This window comes from Falco punctatus (assembly GCF_963210335.1).
Source record: "Falco punctatus genome assembly, chromosome: 1".
Lineage (NCBI taxonomy): Eukaryota > Metazoa > Chordata > Aves > Falconiformes > Falconidae > Falco > Falco punctatus.
The window spans coordinates 34,088,379-34,106,665 of NC_137580.1; the positions used below are offsets into that span (position 1 = coordinate 34,088,379).

At 36.8% G+C, this 18,287-nt stretch overlaps 1 long non-coding RNA gene across 1 annotated transcript; it reads right to left on the reverse strand.

The window, feature by feature from the left end:
- Nucleotides 1-5,489: 5,489 nt before the first annotated feature.
- On the reverse strand, nt 5,490-15,800 carry LOC308056411. Its single transcript, XR_013924820.1, has 2 exons — nt 6,957-15,800; nt 5,490-6,924 (listed from the first exon to the last, which is right to left on the reverse strand). It is a non-coding gene; the product is annotated as an uncharacterized lncRNA (long non-coding RNA).
- Between the last annotated feature and the right edge of the window lie 2,487 nt (nt 15,801-18,287).

Below are 18,287 nucleotides of genomic sequence, written 5' to 3' on the forward strand. Positions count from 1 at the left end.
TGAATCCTGCCCTAAAGTTCATCCTTTGCTGAGGTTACTTTCTGAAAAACAGTCATGATTACACTGATTTCTTCTAGGTCTTCCCTTTGAAAAGTCTTTTACTTATCAGATCCTTTCATAGTGCATCTGAGTTGTACATCTGAAGATAAGGCTGAATTTTCCACCTGTAGTAAATAGAATGAATACAGCAACAGACTACAGAATGCTATGCAAATTATTCACAGGATTTAGGATGTTTGGTTATGTCGTGCATTAATCAGGTTTTAATTACACTTGCCACAAATGGAACACATTTTTTACTAAACGATCAAGGAGCCAAATTTGAAGATAACAGACTTTTCACATGTTTTGTACCTTCTGTCATGACAGATCAAGCTATCATTCACTGTATGATGTGTATTACTCTTTTTAACAGTAATGTTAGTTTTCTTCAGGGCAGTGTCATAACAAATAAATATAAAGCATAAATGTGATGTCTTTATATCCTTGGCATCTGAGGTGTGAGATCGTCTACATTAGCAACTGCCCTTGAGCTAAACAAGATAGCCCAGAAATTCAGATCTGTAGAAGATTTTACTGTTGTTCTTGTGGTTAAGAATTTATAGATAAATGGGTGCCAACTTTTACTGTATATGTAGCTTGGGTTTTTTGGATTTTGTTCAACTTCTAAAAGCCTGTTTTGACAGCACAGATTTGTCTATGGGTAAAATAGCTTAAAGACAGGCAGAATGCAGCTTCCCATGTATTTGAAAAGAGCTGGTGAATCTGAAGGGCTCTCTAAAAGAATGATTTAAAAAACATTAAGGGACAAACATGGAGTTACTTGGAGTAAATCACCACAGCTCTTTCAAATTCAAAGAAGCCACACTGATTTATACCAGATGAGGATCTGCCCATAATAAAATCAGTTGAAAATTTAAATATTTATACAACCGAGGTATTACAGAAAGTTTAAAAGTAAAAGACTTTTCTTAATTTTTCCAGCCAAAGTCCCATGACTTCTTGTGGTTACTGGTATGTTTCTACCATGCTCTATTTTTAAGTGAGTTACTGACTCTTAATTTGCTGCAAGCCACAATTTATCTGTATCTGCACGTAATTCTGAGCTGAACAAATTAAGCGGAAGAAAAATAAAGTTCTGTCTTTTTCTAAAAGAGCTTTAAAATTAACAAAAGATAATTGCCCTTGAATTACAAATACAAGGTGATAAGTAGAAAGGCTAGGCTTGTTAACACGGAGATATGAGCAGTGAAAAGAATTCTCTACAAAAAAATCTAAGGAAGTTTCAGCACACTTATGTCCAACTGAAGGCTCTCCATAAATCTAATGTCATCACCCTTTGAGTTCTCCCTCTGGATGGTGCTTGGGCCCCAAGGTCTGTAGACTGCTTTTCCCAGACATGTTCTTGTATTTACTGGCAGCTCCCCTGAAGTCAATGGCTTGTTCTGTGTTGGAGTCCTTGTGCGTGAACTGAAGGTATTTTAATAAAAAAGCTCTAGATTAAAGGTGTTTTGTTGAGGATTTCTAAGTACAGTCTTGTGTCCTGGTCCATGTATACCTCAAGGAACATGTGATTCAGTAGTTTTAATGTTTTGTATAGTTCTTTGTGCTGATCCATAGTCCAGATGTTCCAGCAGAAGTTATCTGGAAGCCAATATTCTGCTTGGGACCACTTTTTAAAACACAAAATAATGAGTCAAGTCATCTGCCTGGAATAATGAAAATAATTCCCCCTCCTCCATGAGAACAGCTCAGCTTAGTTCACTGATCTAGCAGGAAAAAAAAGTAAATCCTCTGAACTTTCACAGTGCCATCTGATTTTCAAAATAATTAGTACATACTGCCTGTTCAGCCAGTTGTCCGAGTGTTGTTAAGTGTCTGGATTTTCTTTACACAGATAAGTACATTAGGACTGGTTTCAGCTAAGCAAGTTAAAAGGTGGTTAAGCATTGCTGGAATGTTAGCCATTTAGTCTTTGCTTTTGCTTACAGGAAGCATAAATAAGGAGTTCTCTAATGCAGACCCATTTCCAAGGCTCACTTTTTCATACAAATATGCTTGTACATAAGCTTCACATCTGGAGATGTTGATCTTTGATTTTTATATGAGCTGAATAAGTTGCCTAAATGAGCATGCACTTTTCAATGGTCTTTTAGGTTGGTATGTAGGCTACCCTCCTTAGTCATATTATAACTGAACACTTCTACATTTTAGTTAAAATTTCCCTTTGTAATTCAGATTATGATTGTTGCTACTCTGACTTACCAGATGTTTTATTTGGCATAGGTTCATTTCAAAGATTTTTTCATTACTAATATCACTAATTTGAACCATCCAGATCCACAAATTATACATATTTCTGGAATAAGAACAGCTTCCCCACAGTAACATTGGTATAATATATGCTTGTTTACGTAGAAAAATAATGCAGATGAAAAACTAAGGTTTGATCCATAAATACAAAAACTAAAATAGACCCTCTTCCCCCTCCCCCCTCCAAAAAAAAAAAAAAAAAAAAAAAAAAAAGTGCTTTTGACCTCTTTAATAATAGCTTCAGAGGTTTTGTTCAGAGTAAGATGCATTAGGAAAGAATATATGTCTATATATTTTTATTTTGTATAACATTCCTTGAATACTTTTAAATGAAGTAGAGTTCAAAATAGCTGTTATATCTAGAATGAAACTGTTGGAAGCATTGCGTACTGCAACATTTGTGGTGAAGAGTATCTTTTGATCATGCCAAAAGATAATGGCCTGAAGTTTGTTTAACACTTCAAGTATACCAGGCAAACATCCATTTTAAGTACATATATTTGTATCTGGATATACTATATGGCCCTCAAAATCTTTAATATATCTGTTCTCACCAACAAGCCTATCAGGAAGTAATATTACTTTATTAGTCTATTAAATTATTTTCCATTAATAAAGAAAGAATAAACAACGGGGTAATGAAATCCATAGATTATGTCAAGATGGGAGACAATAATTTTAGATTATGGTCACAATAATGTATGACTTTTTATGACTATTGTTCTACTCACATATGCACAGAAAAGCATATTCATTAATATATATGTATTCCAAAGTATGATTTATCTGATTACAGCATTGTGTCATTCCATAACCACTATTCTATAAGGTTAACCTTTCCCATGCTAGAGGAGCATGTCAAATTGCTGCAATAAGGATGAATGGTAACTTCTAAGTTAACTTCATTATCATTAGGAGCCCTTCAGTGTGTCATCTCCAGATGAGACAAGATAATATATTACAAAAGCTCAACATGCCTCAACTGAATGACACAGTAGCAGCAAGTAGCGTTACAGACTCCCACATGCAGCCAAACCACGCACAATTAGGCAAACAAAAATTATGAATGAAACAGAGTTTTGGGATTCGTCCTGAAAGATGCTGCAGCTGAGCTTTGACATGAAACATTTAGGGAAGAATTTCAACAATACTTACCCTGAGAGGAAGCGGTTCTCCAGGCAGGCTCTCTGTGTTATACCCTAGGGTACTCTACCATTGCACTTTATCTGACTCCAGCTGTTGTGATCAGAGACTGGGCAACAGGTGTCCCTCCCTGGAAGGCAGGCGTCAGGGCTCCCAGGAAAAGGGAAACAAGGAGATTTTGTAAAGCATATGCATGGAGTCCAGCTAACAGCTGATAAAGAGAAGAAATTGCAGGTAGGTAGGACTAGCAAGTGAATAAAAGCCAGAAGAATGCTTTCAAAAGAATGATGTTAAATCTGTATCTGGCTAGAAATACATATCCTCGTTTTTAGAGGAAGATATGTCACTAGACTACTTAAGAGGCTATCACGTAATGGGAAGTAAACCTGGGGAGGGGGGGAAGAAAGATTTCTGTCTCAAATATTCAGGTTTAATCCAGTGTTGTATTGAGACTATATGTAGAGAAAGAGGTCAAACCTTCCTCAAATTTTCTTCAAAATATAAAAAACATCTGCAGCTCAAAATGCCTTTTCTAGGACATTTGAAGAACCATTACAGCTTAAAAATTTTATTCAGCTATTTTTCTCTTTTTGATCTAAACTTCCCCATTGTTTTTTTCTCTTATCTATAGCACTTGTCAACATTTATGGCCTTAAAACATGTAATAGCTTCAGGAAGAATTAATTCAGTCATGATACTTCTATGCTGAAGCAAATCACCAGTAAAATTAACACTCATTAAACCCCAAAATGTTTAAAACCTAATATCTCATTGCAAAACTGTCCATTTAGTGAAACCCAATTAAAATGCAATTAGCTTTATAAGTGATGTATATAATATCTAAGAAGGTCAATTGCTCTGCACTTTATAGCTCTAATTTGTTTTCACATTAGCTAGGGTAAGAAAATTTAGAATGGCTTTTAAACTTCTCACTTTTAAGGAGTATTTCTTGCTAAAAGTTGCCTTCATTCAAGCATTGTTATTAAAAAGGAGAATCTGAATAATTAATTGTGAATAATTCTGTGCGTGTTTTTCTGTTCTTCATGTTAGCCCTGAATAGTAGAATTTCTAGTAATAAACATCCCTATTTAAAGAAGTCCCTTACTTTCAAGGATGCCTAAGGAGTTATTTTAATCCACATAAATCAACATGTTCTCACGTTCAAAGATACTCAGTCAAAACCTAAACAGCTATCAATGGGAGGTTAGACACCTGCTTGATGGTATGATGAATTACTTCCCTCTAAGCAGCTATTTCTCTTTACTGACCTGTGAAGGATCTGGACAGTTAGCTGAGATGGATGCCTAGGTTCCACATTTCTCAGATGATTTGGTGACGTGAGTCACCACTAAGTGCATATAGTAATTTAATTTGGAGAAAAATATTTATGATATTATGAATCCTTTGTACTTACTCCTGGTAACAATGAGATAAATTTCAAACATTTGTTATATTGTTAAAAGATGAAAGCAATCTGTATCATAACCCAGTGAAATCAATTTGCTTCTCATATACATTATTTAACAAAGTATTAACCTGCTTGAGGTGGAAAGTATGTTCTTAGCTATTTATGTTATGAGTCCTCACTGTGAACTATTTAAGATCCTTATTCATCATCACTGCTCATGCTACCAGGTTTTGTTTCTCCTTAATTATGGATGGGCTAAAACAATCTTCTCCCTTCATTTGATATGCATATTTGAACATGCTACTTCTGAAGCATGTGAGAAAAAATGTTTCAATTCTTCTGCCTTTTCTGTTAACATGCAACCTTCTCCAATCACAAATAGATCTATCATTTCAGAATTTCTCTTACTCCTATTATATTTAAACTATGTTAGCTATTTAGCTATGTCAAGGGGATTTTATCTTCAATATCTCATGTATTCCATTTTCTTTTTTGTATTTGCATGAACATGTTTCCATTGTTTTTTTATTTTTTTTTTTCCTGTTGGCTGCTTTCACTTCACTTTGGAGCCAGCAAAATTTTAGTAGAAGTGGTCTTGGATTTTTAATTCGTTTTGGGTTCTATTTTTATTTTATTTTTTTTATTTTTTAACTATTCTGTTAATTTGAAGTACAAATCGATTTTAAAAATAAATTACTAATAGTTTTCCGTTGGTACTAGCCTTTCTTGTTTCTTATGTAGTGATCACAGATATGGTACTTATTTATATCCATAAATTACATCAAAGGGATGATTCCTAGCAGGTAACTACGACTTTCATTTTTTTTAATAGAGAAAATCGGTGTATTTTCTGACTTCACTGCTCATTTGTATAGGGGAACATCAGGGAAAAATTACCCTCTGGCCTTATGCCTGGTAAATTATAATTATCAAGCAAACCAGACATTGTCAAGCTTGGAAGTATTTAAATACCTGTTGTTTTGAAACAGTCTTTTTTTTTCTCTAAAAATCTTGGACAACTTATTTGGTAGAGTCAGGGATAGGTATCACATCTTATATGAACGTGTTTCTTATGGAATGGCTGTACCTGTGTGAAACTATTTTGGATGCTTGCATTTTTAATGTCCATATTACCTTTATGATAATCATGATAAAAGTACCTAAGGAAGAGGGGTTGTGTGTGGGGTGTGTGTGTGTGTATATATATATATATATATATAAAAAATATACAAAAATTGTCTTTTAACATAAGTCATATGCCTGAGCCCAGACTTGTCTCACATCCAACACATCTGGGTGCAAGCCCGGGCTCAACTGCAAGTCCTGGACGTGCTGTGGAGCACAGTGGGGGAGGTGATGTGGGTCCTCGGCCTGTGTTGAGCCTTCCTGCCCTGGTGTTACGGTTTGACCGCGGCTGGCAACCAAGCCCCATGCAGCTGCTCGCTCACTCCTCACCTAGAGGGATGGGGAGGAGAATCAGAAAGGAATGTAAAACCCAAGGGTTGAGATAAGAACAATTTAATCGGTAAAGCAAAAGCTGTGCACACAAGCTAAGCAAAACAAAGGATTTATCCACTACTTCCCACGGGCAGGCAGGTTCAGCCATCCCCAGGACAACAGGGCTCCATCGCGCATAAAAGTTACTCGGGAAGACAAATGCCATCATGCCAGATGTCCCCCCTCTTCCTTCTTCTTCCCCCAGTTTATATACCAAGCATGACGTCATATGGAATATCCCTTTGGACAGTTTGGGTCACCTGTCCTGGCTGTGCCCCCTCCTAATTTCCTGTGCCCCTCCAGCCCTCTTGATGGCAGGGCCTAGAAAACTGAAGAGTCCTTGACTGAGTATAAACACTACCCAGGAACAACCAAACCCTCAGTGTGCCATCAACATTGTTCTCACACCACATCCCAAACACAGCGCTGCACCAGCTACTATGAAGAAAATTAACTCTGCCCCAGCTGGAAACAGGACACCTGGCAGCACAAACCTGCACGAGGAGGTAACACCTGTCATTCAGTGCATGTCCTCCATGGCCCCTCACAGTGCTGTCAATCACCTGCTATCACCCCTCACAGTGCTGTCAATCACCTGCCTGCGCCCTGTTCTGCTCCACCACAGAGCACACCAGCAGCCTGTGCTTCTGGGGGCTGTGGCCTCCCTGGCTTGAACAGTGCACAAGGCAGCTTTGTGTCCTTCACTTGTGAGTTGGGGCTGCGTGTGCTCCTCTTGTAGCTTCTTCAAAGATGCAAATGGAAAGCCTTGTAGAAAAGTAGGTCTTTATGACTTGTTTCTCCTTAATGACTTTGAGTTTCTAATGTAATAGTTGGTTTGGTTTTTTGTGGGTTTGGGTGGTTGTTTTTTTTTCCTGGCTTCTCATGCCTTAACTTTCATGGAAAAAAAAAAAAAGAAAATGGAAAAAGGAAAAGGGGAAAAAAGAGAACCTTATTTAAAAGCAAGTATGTTGAAACTAAGCAATATCTTGGTGCTTAGTCTTTTAATGAGAAAAGGATTTATTTTGAAAAATACAGCTTACCGCTATCAGAAAATTAAGACATCTTCCAACATAAGCAAAAAATTAATAAGTGCTTATTACCTTCTCATCTGCATAGATAACTGTAAGTACTGTCATGGAAGGTTACTTGCAATGAAGAACTCCAAGATTATTTCTCTAGTCTCATTTATTTTGTCATTAATCTTTTTCAACTGTTTGGACAAATAGTAGCAGATATCAAACACATTTTTTTCTAACCTTTAATTACTATCAAAGTAAGCCCAGGGCATAACCGTTTTTTAAGATAAATAACCATTATAAATAAGTCTAGTTCTATTTGTGCACTTGTAAATAGAGTCAAAGATGACAGCTTATGACAGCGGTTGTATGTACAAAAATTTTAGAATCACAGCTCCAGAAGGAAGAGTGTTGGCTTAAACTTATCAGAAGTTCATTTCTTTTTATTTCAGTTGACTAATACCTTTGGAAAATAGCTTCATGGTTGATGATACATTTGTAAAAGTCTTTGCCTGTAGGAATGTGGTAGATGAGAGGGACATGGACAGAAAACAAGTCCAAGCAGAACAAAAAATCTACAGGGGACCTCTGGGAAGGTTAAATCTCTTTATTGATTGATGTAGCATTTAGTCCCTTCAGTTAGGAGATTTGTACTTAGACACTGTTTTTACTGTTTTCTTGTTACATAAACATGTTAAAATTAGGAAAAAGAAAGACTGACTCCTGAGTATGTAATGTTTTCAAGAGAAAGGAAATGGTTAAATCCAGGTGCTCACAATATCTGCATGAAAATCCTGGTGATTTTCATAAACATTGAACCTCAGGCCTTCAGTAGTTCTTTTCCAAGAATAAGGTACTCCTTACAGTAGATAAATATGAAAAGATCATGTTTTTGTCATCAGTATTACTGCCATGGTTTATGATTATCGTAAATTGATATTGAGATTGAGTTTGGATGGTATTGCAGAAGTTCAGAAAGAAAAAGCAGTTCAGTCAATAAGCTGTATGACCTTTGGTTTTCAGATAAGTGGAAATAGAGAACTTGTTACGATACTTCCTCTGTAAATGTATATTTGGTAGAAAATATGCATGGAATTAAGACATCAGCAAAAAATGTATTCATGTAGCTGCTCAGTGTTCATGAAGTGTAATTAAAACTGTTAGTATGACCTGACTGGATAGGGGAGGACGGGTTGCAAGCATGAAAATTTAATGGAATATTCAAGTAGGGATTTTGAAAGTACTGAAAAGGATTCTAATTTTTAACCATTTTTAATCTATTCTGTAAAATTCTGTACTGGTAGCAAACTCATTTTATCAATTTCTTTAAAAGCTAGGTTGACTATGAATGGATAGCAGGAGTAGAATTTTAAGACTATTTCTATTATTCTATTACTTTTATTTAGAATTTGATAAAAACAGAACCTTTGAGAAAAGGCCAACAGGTAATTCAGCCCAAGGTGTGATTGCTAGGAGGATGGAGCGTTACTGAACCGTTAGACATCACAAATATTTTGGAGGGGTTGGAGGAAAGGATGTAAAGCATCCTGAGTATTTTATTTTTCTTCCTTTGGGGAGGATTTTGCAGAATCAGACTGTCAAGAAATTATGTATGTCTGCTGCAGTGAAGGGCACCACCACTGAGAAAGGGCAGCAACTCTGGCAATGTGCCAGACCAAGGCAGGCATTTGGAAGAAGATGAGATGTCTGCAACACAAAATATTTTCATGTCTTTGGATACAACTCAGAATTATTCTAAGAATTCTAGTTTCTAATACTCTTTATCCCTATGCACGATGAATGTGGGAAGCAAGTAAAAAGGAGATCCCATGATCTCCCATGCCCAGAGCTCATGGAAGTTTCCAGGGCTAAATTAACATGAGGACACAGAAAGCAGAGTGGCCTAAAGGAAAAAAGACACCTTATTCCCACATTTTTAGAATGTGTTTAAACTATAATAGAATTCTTAAGTATTGCTTTTTGTGTATGGGATAGAATAACCAAATATTAGCACCATAAAGAAACAAATAAATGCACAGTGAATATTCACCTCGCTGTTTTTGAAAAATGTATGACCTAGGAAATCGGGATGGTAATTGAATGACAGGGAAATACATGCACACTAAAATGGAATTTGAAATCCACTAATAATTTCCCTCCTAATCACACAGAGGCTAAAATCCCTGAGAATAAATTTGGGCAAAACGACAAATTTACCCTCAGTCCTTTTTGTGTCAGTAAGATCTTGACTCCCTGCTCACCACAAGAATGACCACAAGGTAGTTAATGCCCTTCCAAAGACCCTCTGCCTTTGTAGCATATTCTGTGCAATATCAAAATTTTAAAGGCTTTCTTGATTCCTTTTTCTGCTTTAGTGTTGAGTTTCATCCATTCTGTCACAGCTGCTTCTTTACAGTTTCAGGGTTTTCAAACATCATAATGACCTTTCTGGTTGACCCTGACCCATTCTTTGTTTTTCCATGATGTGGTGTCATGAAGTTTTCGTGAAACGCAGTCCCTGAAGGGGTTAACGCTCCCCTGCCATTCAGCTGTTAGTTTCTCTTGAATTTCCCACTAGACTGTCACAAAGGATAACAAAGATGTAATAAAAAGGTCACGCAGGTGCTCCCACAGAATATGTTATCAAGTCCTACCAGTAAAGGAATGTGAGTAGGCTTATTTGAATGAACAATGAGGAGACAATAAAAGGAAAGTCAAATTATAGACAGCAGGCAGGTTTGCACTAAAAGAGTAAACAGGATTTACTGTATTCAAAGAGCCTGAAAAATTACACTCATTAACCATGTATCAAGTAAATCGATAATACCATTATGTGTTACAATGTGAATTAGCTTTAACAGCTATTTCATCCAACTCAGCAGGGACTCACAGCTAATTCAATTGCTACCCCATTGTATTCACACCAATATTGCTTCAAAATGGTATTATTTTCATTTTGCCCTTCATCTATTTCCTCACCTTATTAGATACTTCTAAGAAAATATGATATAGCCATTGAGAGGCGTAGTTTTAACGTAAGGCTCATTGCTACTGCACCTTGTGTCAAAACAATGAAGATCAAACTTTGTCTTGCATGTACTCCTACTGACACCTTCATTAGCCAGTCGGCTTTCTATTCTGCAATAGATCAATGCCAGCTCCCAATAATTTCTTAAAACAGGTCATCCATGAGGACTGCTGCAGTAAGGATCTTTCTGTCTACTTCTCTCCTTGCTTTTGCTTTTTCAGAGGCTTCCTAGATGGCTATTATTATCAAGTGCAGCAGCTGCATGCTTAATTGGGAGCCAGTAAATGAAAACAACTTCATGTTCACACCTTTACCGTGTTGCATGGTTTAATTTAATAAATAAGAGTAAAACAGTGCTTTGTAAAAAAAGCATCCAATAAATATGGCTGATGTAGATAGCAAATGCATATACCATGGACAAACCAAAATAAAATGTAAGTAGTGAATTATGGCAAGGTAATACAAGAATGACATTTAAGACGTTCATTGTGCGAGGACTTGTGATAGAACTCAGCCTTTATGAGACAGAAACCAGGGCAAATATTCAACAGACCATAACCAAAAAAGTCTGTCATAATAATATGCCAACGATCTTCCACAAGGTCATTTCCCTTGGTAAAGAGATCATAATCAGTTTAATTTGTGATATAATTTTAATTCTTTTACTCCATGAAGAAGCTTTTTATTAGAAAAAGGAAAGCCACACTGAGGTTTTCTGTATTTAAAAAAAACAATGTCTGGAGTGAAAATGAGTAAACTGGAGAAATTTAGGGAGGAAGGGGGGACAATCATGTATCATAATCGTTGCATCACAACTGTTGCTCCTCTAAAATTTTGTCTTGTATCTGACAGTTTATTCCTCTAGACAGATATACAAGGTACTAAATCCTGAGATATATGAGATGATATTACTAAATCTTACACAATAGTCATTGAGGTTCACATCCACAAGCCATTTCCAGCATTCTATTATATGTTGCAAAGGAATCACACAAGCCGTATGTGCAGCCCAGATTCCAAATGTTGCTTCATAATGTATTTAGCCTATAGTAAGGCTAGTGAACCCTTCTGAGTTGCTTCTGTCTCTGAAATTTGGGATTGCCTTCATTGCTTGCATCCAAAACGCAGTTTTACACTATCGAAGAAACAGGTATGTAATAGACCATAAGTGGAAGTCTGCAAATAATCAAAGCAATCAGTGGTCTTGATTGATCATTAGAGTTTACTTATTGAACTTTTTGTTAGTATTCAATAACAAAAACAATGAAGAAACTCTGCATATAAGAGTCCAAAACCAGGATAGTAACCGCTGGCAATTATTTGCCCGGTACTGTGCATTCCAAAATAACCCTCTTCCCACCTTTGATAAGACTAGCCAAATAATTATTTGTGATATGACATAGAGCACACACAGGTTTGCTTTGGATCCCAGTTGTCCTCTCATGATTTTATCTATACAGTGATTTTGGGGGATCCCAGAAAACACCTGGCTTATAAAATTGCTTCTTGCAGATTCTTTGCACATGATTGTGTGTTTAAAGTTGAACTGAAAAATAGGAGAGTAGTTTCTAGGTAGTATTGGGTAGTTAAAATATAGGAACACATGTGCTGTTTTTTTATGAAGTTTTTTGGTTTGTTTTTGCTTTTGTGTTGTGTTTCTGTTTTGTTTTGTTTTGTTGTTTTTTTTCCTCAGGGAATGCCTAACTGGATGGGGAGGCACCCATACTGCATGCTTGAACTGAGGACTGTTTTCACTTGAAAACAAAGCTGCAGAAGGTCAGAATGGGTCATTTGTATGATAGTGAGTGATTGTAAATTGGTTGTTTGGTTGGAGGCTTATTAAGAGCTTGATTTAATGTTTGCCAGTCTTTTCCATGTAGAATATTGCCGTAAGGGACACAATATCAAAATGTGTAACAAACTTCCCTGCCTAGACAAGATCCAGAACTATAGTTTTTTTAGTTTATTTCTCTGAACAACATTGCTGCCATCAAAAGACTGAGTCGATCGGCAAATACAATTAATTCTTGAACTTATGACATCCCTGCAAGATACATGCTGCTTCATTTTAAAGTACTAGTACAATTAAATGAGATTTTTAAAAAAGTAGATGGAAATTGTAAGAAAGCCATTCTGAGGGAAGTCAGAAAGCATGAAACAGAAGTCTAGAAGCAAATGAACAGAAGGAAAGAAGGAAGAAAATAACATCAGAGTTGTCAATATGTATTGAGAATAAACCCTTTTGCCACCTTGCCCTTCTATATCCAAGGCTTCTGTTTGGGACCACATTCTCCCACATGCAGAGGACAGACTGTTATTTGACTAAGGGAAAACAACAGAAACCCACAAGATGGTAACATGCAGACTACGCTTCTGTCTGCATCGCTCTCTAGTTTCATGCATTCATTCATCTGCAGCTGCCTTCCCTCATCTTCGAGGCTACATCAAGGCTTCCTGCTGCCAGGCTGTGGCGAGACGTCTCGGCTCAGCCGTCCTGGAGGGAGAATGAAGGCACCCATGAGTGATTGAAGGTAACAGATAGATGGACTAAGTGCTCAGTAAACAATACGTGTGCCTATGAAAAATCTGGTGCCTCAGGCCAACTGTCCATTTGGCCCAACCCCAACATTTAACAGTTGCTCAAAAATATTTGTATTTCATTATAGTTCATTTTTCCCACATATTTACTGTAAAGGATTGCCATTATGTGTTCCAGCTTTTGAACTGGACTGACCTATCTTGTTAAAATCACAGCCATGCCAGCAGAAGCTGGAGACTCTTGTGAAAACTACATGTGGAGCCTGCTGTACATGATGTATTTCAATACAACTTATTTTCTCTCCTTGTGTAGCCCACTGTCTGGTGAACACAAGGAGCTCTGTGAGGAATGTGTGTGCAGTGAACAGCCACAGAACATGAGGACAGCTTGCTGAGTTATAAAATTCTTTTTTTCCTGGTAGAATATGCTTTGTCTTACCCCTGCCAGTTACACACACAGTGCTGTACAGGTGAGTGCTTGAAAGGCACTCATTGACTTATTTCTCTTTCTTATTGTTTGTTTTAGGGAAAAGACTTTAGCCCAAAATGAAGCTGTGCCATTCTACTATTCTTTTAGATGTTATTTTCTGGAGAATAACTTACAGTAAACAAAACACTGGAGGCTGGCTCACCAGCTAACAAAAAAAGATTACATAACAAGACATGACTAAGATTTTAAGACTGCTATAGCTTCAGAAAATACAAGTAATGTTTAATTAACTATGTGTGAATTTTCAAACTTTTTTCATAGCTTTTCACAGAACGCGGGTATAATTCTGTCAGACTTCCATCTCTCCAGTTGTCTTTGTTTCTGTCAGGCTCTGGAAACAGATTTTGTAATGTGTAAACTCAAGAAACTCATTGTAAAGGCGTGTTCTTCAGTCAGCATTTCTCTCACCCTACCTATTCTCGGCACCGGTGAAGAGCGCTGGCTTTGCTGTCAGCTGGTCAGAGGGCTGCTCCCTGCCAGCCCATGCATGAAGGTCTCTATACTCCCAGACCATGCATGTTGGGCTCTCTCATCCTCCCTGCAGGAGAAGGCAAGCTAGACCTTTCAATATGCTATGTTTATTTTCTGTGATTGTGTTGGGGAAAGCAAGCTGAACAAGGGAATGTGGTGATGTTTGAGGTACTTATCTTCTGTAGCTGCTGAGAGGCTCCAACAGCATTTTGTGGTGATCCTTAAAGTCCTGTTTCCTACATATTCATGCTTCCTCTTATTGGAGCAGGTGGGACATGATTTCCCAACCAGAATACTCATTCTGAAGCTGTGGGAATTTTTTATTTTTTTTTTACTTTGCGCTCAGTACCAATAGACTAAGTCAATATTTACTGGAAAAAAGTGCAGGGAACAGAGGCTGATATTCTTGCAATATTTCAGTCTTCTAATTGGCATGAGGAGAGTAATAAAGCTCACAGATGAAATTTTCAGACATAGATTTTTAATCTGTAATAAAGCTTAGGTCCATTTCATGGTAGTAGATGTCAATACAAGGGGAAATACTGGTAGACATATTACAGCTACAGTGATAAAAGCTTCTTCCTCAAATTGTGGCCTCTTACTCCATGGGCAAATTGACTGAGTGGCTTATGTCCCTACTTTCCAGGGTGAGCCACTCTAAAGCCAGCAGGTTAATCCCACGTGTTATATTTCTTGGTCCAGTTCCCCCTGAGCTGTGTGTGATGCCCTTTTAGCCTTAAAATCTGGAGGGTTTTGTTGTTTGTGAAACCATTCTTCAGGTAGCTTGGAGGCTGGTACATTACAATGGGATTCTAAGGTTGTGTGGTGTGGCTGGTAGTGCCACTAAAGAGGGTGTTGGATAACTGCAGGTGGAAGGCCTGCTGAAAGAGCATCTTAGTGCTGGCACGTTGAAAAGAGCCCAGCCAGGTGCAGTTTCATCCTTTCATCCATGCTGTTTTCAGGGAGGGATTTCTGAAGCAAATTATCTCCGGAACTATACCCACGTTTGGCCTCAGAGAGGAACATGGGCAGAATGGAAAGTTTGAACATGAGAGTTTTCTGGAGTTGTCTTACAGCTTAAAGTTGTCCCATGTCATCTGTGCATTACCTGAGTGTTGAGGCTTATTTTAGAATTAGTTCACCCAGGAGCTAAGTACGACAGTGACCCTTACTGATCCTGCAAGGGCAAACAGCAGAAATCCTGGTGACTTTCTTTTGGAAACAGCTATGTGGAGGTTGATTTAGAATAAAACTGGAATTGTTTTTCATGGTTTGCTCTTGTATTTCTCTGTTAAACTAGCATAAGAAAGTTTTAATTTTGGTCATATGTTTCAACTGTAAAAGAAAATCCACTCAAATCCAAAATTTAATTTGTTACATCCATGCAAATGTCTGGTAAAGTTTAGGTGCTACAGAGAATGAATACTTCACTTTGCCTGACCAAGTAAGTATTCCCATTGGAAAAGGTCTGTTTTATTTGGGTTAGGTAACATTGGAGTAGTCAACTGCATAATTAACAAGGATCCCAGCAAGTTTGGCATCCCATGTTGAACCTTAGACTTCTGTGGCTATGCTGTTATCTATATCCAGGCAAAGTAATGTAAAAATTTTCTTGGATGCATCCCTATCAGCTACAATTATAATTTAGGATGCATATGTTTACCTTTGCAGGCATATAAAGGTATGCCTGCATAGTATTGTGTATATAATAATTTTAAAAAATGATGGAAAAAGGTGCTAATACAATTAGAAATTTGAAAGGCATAATATTGCTATTCCATATTTGTCAGCTATTTTAAGTCACAACAGAAACTAGGATAAAAAAAGAGAAAAATCACAGAAATAGAAATAAAAAAACAGAGGAAATTTAAAAGTTCAAATGTATAGCATTGGCAGGTTTTTCCTAATGTTTTTTCCTCTGTTTGCATCTCTTTCTGTCTGGTATTTTCTGTAGGTTGCAGGATAGAACCAGCCCACTACAAACAGAGTGTGTATAACCAAGTGCTAAATTCATTAGACACTTTTGCCCAATTTTGTCCAATTTAAGCCACCATTTGTCATCAATATTCTGCTTTTGTCGTCCTCACCTCTCTTTATAATATACTTTATAAGAAACTTTCAATTAAAGTTATAAAGCTCTGCAACAAAGATATCTTGCCCAGGTTGTCACTTCCAGGGCCCTATAGAATTACAGGCAAAACTAAATATCAAAACACTATCTTGTAAAATTATTTTTCAACAAACATTTATTGTGTATGACCAACTGTTCTGAAGCTGATTTCTAATACTTTTTCAAAATGATTGCACCCTTGTCCTGCTTACCTTCCCATTTATCCCACTTCTGTTTTGCTTATAGGTATTATAAATGTTAACATCAGATATTAAATAAGCATAATATATGACAATTATTTAAAAATCTGTAGCATTTGACCAATAAATGATACACCAGAAGATAACAAACCAGAATCTGATATTTCTTTTATTATTGTATAATAAAAAGGAAAAGCCAGAAACATAACCTGAAATATCTGGGCTGTTTCATATCAGATAAAGAGCTCATCTTGGTATCACTGTAAAGACACTGACATTTGTAGCAAGAGGGATAGGGAAGGTGCTGAACGCAGAGAAGTTCCCAGAGTGCCAGGGCCACCTGCAGCATCCCACCTTCTCACATCCTGGAGGACACCATCGTTGCCAGCCACCTCCTTCCTTGGCACATCTCCTGAATGTGTCACCTTGTAGACAAGCCTAATTTGTGTTACTTATTGCTGGCTCAACATCGAACTCTTTAGTTACAGCTAAGATCAAATGGGCAGCTGGAATGGCTAGAACTAACTTTCATTACATAAATGATCTGAATTTGGAGCAGATGAATGGCATGAAGTCTTTTACACACAGGGTGATGGGCACACTAACAGCTTCCACTCACAAGGTAAAATGTGGATTATTTTTTTTTTTTAAGTAAGTGAATTTTTATGTAAATTTGTAGCTCTCCTTACTGTTGCAAATAGTCAGTTGCTATGGGAATGCAGCATGCATGCTTTCATATCTTACTTCAGAAATGTCTCCATGTATCCTGTTATCACAGGCCTTAGGCACCTAGAAGAAACTGAAAAGAAACGAAAGTAAATAATCAGAAGGCTCTATGTGTTTAATGACATTAATTTCTATTTAAATTACGCTTTATAGATATTCCTTAGAGGGTTCTCAAAGGTATCTTGTTATATTGTGAAATTTTCTAAGCACTGATAGATTTCTAATGAATGATAGAGACTGGTATTACTTTCCAAATGATCAGTGTGGTTTCCTTTCATCTTTGAGTTTCTATGAAGCAACCCCTAATTTAAAGTCTAATATCTTTCTTCTGTTCCCATATGCAGCAGATGGCACATGCGACTACATCCTACTTTCTAATTCCTATGTGACATTTATTATTCATCAGAAAGGAAGTTAAAAAATATTTTCTTTCCAGCTTCTGCTTTGGCTAATCATATAAATTAAAGAAAATATTGCTTAGAAGAAATTATATTTGAAGACAGAAAAAATATTAAAAGTATAGCATAGGGGCCACCCAGTGGGGCAGCAGTATATTTTCTGTCACAGTCTAGTTCAAAGTACAACCATTGAAAACTCTGCTTGCCACCATTTCCCACTATATATTTCTGTATTCATCTGCTGATGTTTCACCACTAAACTCTAAAGGAGCTGGAGAAATGCTCAACTACTGGTGACCACATATTCAAATATATCCAAGTTTTCTTCTATTTGTGATTACAGATTCATTTTATAAGGCTTTAGAGAAGTGCTAATTAATGCCTGTTTCCAAGCTGCAGCCAAGGTTGTCACTTATTCTTGCAGGTAATTACGATTGCATGTATCTTCAGTTAAAGAGACAATTTACTGAAAATCTGTATTTTGATGTGGGTATGGCATATGTACCATAGCACAGCAGATTTAAAAAATGGGAGTTGGACAGCAAGGCAAAGCTGCCTTAGCTTATTTTTTCTTCAGACTGAAGTAGTCCTAGTGTTGGGTTTTCAAAGATACCTAAATGTTTTAGGAACACAAATTTCTCATATTCAAGAGGGCTTTTTTCCTAATAAATGACATGTTTGGTTTTTCTTTTTTTTTTTTTTTTTTTTTTTTTTTTTAATTATATGGCAAAAATAACTAGATATTTTCAAACTCACAGGGTATGAGTCCTGAGTTTACCCAAAACCAGCTCCTCTGTAATAGTTCTGACCCTGACCTGTAATTTATACACTTTCTAATCTGTTTCCTCTGCAAGTGAAGAAAAAAAAAATGGAGATGCAATTACAGCTTCCACTTTGCTTCTCAAAAAAACAACAACAACAACAACAAAAAAAAAAAAACTAATCTAGA